The sequence below is a fragment of the Arachis ipaensis genome, chromosome B09 (assembly GCF_000816755.2).
Source record: "Arachis ipaensis cultivar K30076 chromosome B09, Araip1.1, whole genome shotgun sequence".
NCBI classification, from domain to species: Eukaryota; Viridiplantae; Streptophyta; class Magnoliopsida; order Fabales; family Fabaceae; genus Arachis; species Arachis ipaensis.
In genome coordinates, this window is record NC_029793.2 from 58,237,888 (window position 1) to 58,242,857 (window position 4,970).

Below are 4,970 nucleotides of genomic sequence, written 5' to 3' on the forward strand. Positions count from 1 at the left end.
AGAGAGGGGAGCGGTGAGAGAGGGAAGTGAAAAGAGAAGGGAGAAAAGGAAAGAAGGAGAGAGGAGACGGCGGCGGCGATGGGCACCGGCGTTGGCGTTTCGGTGGCGGCCGAAGCTGGGCCTGGTGGTTAGGTGGTTGGTTGCAGGAGGTATAGAGAACGTTGGGAGAGAAAGGGGTTAGGGCACGCGAATGGTGGTGTTCTCGCGTCCCTGGGGTTTTATGGAATTTGAATCCACGCGTACGCGTCCTGGACGCGTCCGCGTGGGTGGGCGAAAACAGGATGGACACGGAAGCGCAATGTGCGCTCATGCTTGGTGGCGAGAGTGCACGTTGACGCGTACGCGGGACGTACGCGTCCGCGTGGGCTGCAGCTTGCACGAGAAGCGCATTGTACGCGTGGTGTTTGCGCAACTCTTGGGTCATATGTATGGGAACTGTGTCAGCGCATCGACGCGTACGCGTCATGTGCACGTACGCGTGCATGTGATTGTGCCCCACGCGCAATGTTCGCGCTGCATTCGCCTAACTCTCTGGTTTCGTGTGTGAATCTGTATTCCCTTATCGACGCATGCGTATATAGTGTGCGCACGCATCCCTGCTCTCTCTTTTTTTTTTTTTACAGAAATACTGGAAACAGCTTAAAAATTCCCTAAACTCTACCTACAACTCAAAACCAACAACAAATGCAAATTGAATAAAAATTTCAAAAGAAAACAAATATAACTTGCACTTCAAGAAACTAACAACCAAAACATTAAGGCATGACTATATAAAGAGTAAAACTACCTACAATGGTAACTCGAATCACTTATTAATTAAATATACAAGAGAGAATGGAAAGAGTATACCATGGTGGGGTGTCTCCCACCTAGCACTTTTATTTTAATCCTTAAGTTGGACATTTTGGAAGCTCTTCATCAAGGTGGCTTGTGTTTGTACTCATCCTTGAATCTCCAAGGATCTTTGCTCCTCAAATGGTTGACAGAAATTCCAACCGACTTCACCAAGCTTGGGTGAAGTTCGACCCAAGATATGAGTTTCCAAAGTTGGTCTTCCAAGTGTGATCCGGGATCCCATATCTTATTTTCGCACCCGTCTTCTAGATGATTTTCATGACTCTTCCATCCGGGTGGTTGACACATAGAAGTCTCTTTAGAAAGCCAAAGTCTCCTCCTAGACCCACACAAAGTAGCATTCATCCAATCATGATCCCTATGCTTTGAAGATTCGACCTTAATGAGCCTAATACTATACTTCCAACCACTACACAACTCCCTCTTGGAGGTTGTGTGAAGTCCAATTCAATATCAACTTCACATCCAATGGAAGGGTCTTCAGCGAGATCACCAATGTCAATTGGCTTGGAGTTGTCTTCAAGAACTTCAATTTCTTGTCCAATGGGAGGTAATTCAATATTGGATAGAAAGTCATTGATAATTGAATCCATCTCTTGATCAACCTCTTCAAATTCTTCAATTTTGATATACTCCGTAGGTTGTTGAGATTCTGATGGTGGTTCCACATCTCCTAGATCTTCAACCACTTTTTCTTTTTCTTCAATAATTGTAGGTTTCTCCAGTGGTTCCAATACAAAACCCAACTCCTCCTTCTCTACTGGAGTTGTCAACTTCATGCTTTGCTCTTCTTCCGCTCTTTCACATGTGGCTACGGAGGCACCATGAGTGTTCAAGCATTGGTAGGCTAAAGTATGCACTACCTCGGTCAAGTTAGTCACAAACTCTAGGGTGTTCCTTTGCATATCCGCTTGTCCTTGAAGTAGCAAAGTGAGAGAGTCGTCTATTGGAGTTTGGGGTGGATAAGAGGGTTCATCATTTTGGAGAAATAGTTTATAGTAGGAAGGTGGTTCCTCTTGGTAAGGGTACGGAGATGATGTGTATTGAGGTGGTTCTTGGTAGTAATCATGATAGGGTTGTGGTGCTTCTAAAGGTTCTTGCTCATAATAGTGACAAGGATATGGTATGGGTGATTAGTCATATGATGGATATGGATCATATGAAGGTGCTTGGTAAGGAAAGGCCTGTGAGGATGGTTGAGGTTCATGTTGAGGATAAGGTTTATCGGCATATGATGGTGGTAATTGATTGTCATAAAAAGATTCACCATAGCCATTGAATTGACATGCATTAGGATGGGAATTATACCGATAAGTGTCCGGAGGTTGTTGCCAATAGGAGTGATCAATTCCTTGAGGCTCTTTCCATCTTTGTTGGTTTCATCCTTGATACATGTGGTCATTGAAGTTCACATTTCCTACAACACAATTAGAACCAAACTCATAGCCAAAAGGGTAAGACTTCATAATGGAAAAGCAATACTGGCTAACTTCTAAAGCTAACAAAAACTAACAAACAAGCAAAAAACAACATATTCACGATATTCACATATATACAATAACCAATAACAAGGCACACAATTGCAATCCCCAGCAACGGCGCCATTTTGATGAATGGTTTTTTGATAGTATAGAATTTCTCAATTGAAATCTCGTCGAGGTATAGTTTCTAAACCAACAATAACCCTTTCATAAAAAAGATTGTTTGTCACAAGTACAAACCCCTAAAATTATAAACCGAAGTATTTAAACCTTGGGTCGTCTCTCAAAGGAATTGTAGGGTAGTGTTCTTGTTATTGGCCATGGATATGTATATTTTGGGGTTTTGATTAGGAAACAAGGAAAGTAAATGATGAGGGAAATCAAATGACAAAAAGGTCTTGGCAATGTTTGGTGGTCAAGGATCTCTATCCTTATCACTAACCATAATATGATAATTACAAGGATTAATCCCACTAAGTCATCCTCTAACAAGTAAAGGAAAGTCAAGCGAGTTATATCAATCCAAGTCCATAGGTCCTAGCTATTCACTAATTGAATTAATGAGAGCTAGAGTTAATGGCTACCAACTATCAATTACTTGGACATTAGTAACTCAAGAATTCCTAAGTTACCTTCCCAAGCTAAGAGCATAAAATTCTACTCTAACATCTTCTCAAGCATTTTAACAAACACTTGGAAGGTATAAAAGGAAAGCATAGTAAACTGATAACAACAATGAATTCTAACTACTATTTATTGCAAGGAATTAACAACAACAATAAAAAAGAACATTATTGACATGAATTACCTCAAATTGAATTGGAAAAAAGTAGAAGAGACAAGAGTAAATCTACAACAAAGCATAGTAACAAAATAGAAGAAACTACAACAAAGGAATAGAAGAATGATGAATGTAACAACAAAGAATTGAGAAGTAGAAGTAGAAGGAAGCATGAATTAAACCATAGATCTAAGCTTATTAACCTAGACCTTATTCTAATCCTAGAGAGAAGTGAGAGCTTCTCTCTCTAAAACTAACTAATCCTAATCCTAATGTGTGTGAATGATGAAAGTCCCCCTTTGCTCTTCAATCCTAGGTCCTTAAATGCATTTTGGCGCCAAAGTTGGTTGCAAACTGGGCACCACACCTTCTGAGAACTCGCTGGGCACATTTTCACTTTAAAATCACGTGCCAGCATCGACGCGTATGCGTACAGCACGTGTGCGCGTCCCTGGAAATTTTACCATCCACGCGTGCGCGTCTAGTGCGCGTGCATGTGGATGAGCGCATCCAAATCTTTGGCTTTTCCATGTGTTCTCCACTTTGCATGCTTTCCTATTCTTTGCTTTGTCTATTCCTAGCCTTTTCAATCCTGAAATCACTAGCAAACATATCAAGGCATCTAGTTGAATCAAAGGAAGATTAAAATAATCAGGTTAAGGGTCTAAAAGCATGTTTTCACATTTGAGCACAAATTAAGGGAGAATCACAAGACCATGCTATTTCATTGAATAAATGTGAGAAAAGGTTGATAAAAGACTCCAAATTCAACAAAAGATAAACCCTAAAAAGGGGGTTTATCAATCCTCGTGAGCCCAAGGGATGAACCGATTGTGCTTCATTGCATACTCCGTGTCTTTTTCTTTCATTCTATTTAGGTTATCTGCTTGATATTTCATAGCATGCTTGTTTGTGAGTGCCTGTTTTGGGATAATTGAAGCATTGAGCTTGTGATATTAAGACTAATCACCTTGATATCAATTTTTAGTGTGGACAGGACCTTGAATGCCGACTCGTGAACAAGGTCGAACACGTACTCGAAGAGAGGATGATGGTAACCCGTCGACGGAAAATCATACTGAATTCGTGATTCAAGATTATAGGTGCATGGCTCTTGCTGATTTCCTTAGGAGTGGTCCACCGCAGTTTACCAGAAAAGTCGATGCGTTGGAGGCTAACCGATCGTTTCGAGATGTAGAGAAATTTTTACACACTCATCTTGTTCCCGAAGTATAGTCCGTACAAATAGTAATCCGTATGTTAAAGGGAAGCGCTTATCTTTGGTGGCAGGAGCTGTACCGTGCCTCATAGGTGGAATTGACCAATATACCTTGGGATAAGTTCATGACAGAGTCTTACAGAAAATATTTCTCGCAAGCAATCCGCATCGCAGAGGAATTGGAGTTAAGGCAGTTGAAGCAGGAAGATATGTTTGTAGCTAAGTATACCCAGAAATTTAACAACTTGTGCCGTTTCTCAAAAACTTGCCAAGAAAATCCAGCCGATTATGAAGAGTAGGCTTGTATTCAGTACGAGAGGGGACTCACAAGAGAGATCTTCAATTAGGTTGTTCCATGGGTTGGGCCTTGACTTTAGAAGATCAGAATGAGACTACTCCAGATGTGCCACGTAGGCTTGGGTTAGGCCTATGTCAGTATGTCACTAATGTGATGGACTGGGGCATATGTCCATGCATTGTCCATATGGGAGGACTCCAGATGCAGATCGATTGCAATAACAAGGTAGAGGTAAGCATATAAAATTGGTATAGAATGTTTCTAGGACATACGTTTAACTTATTTATATCTTATGGGACGTTGCCATTAGGGCTGGGCGAACTTAGTGATTTGTCG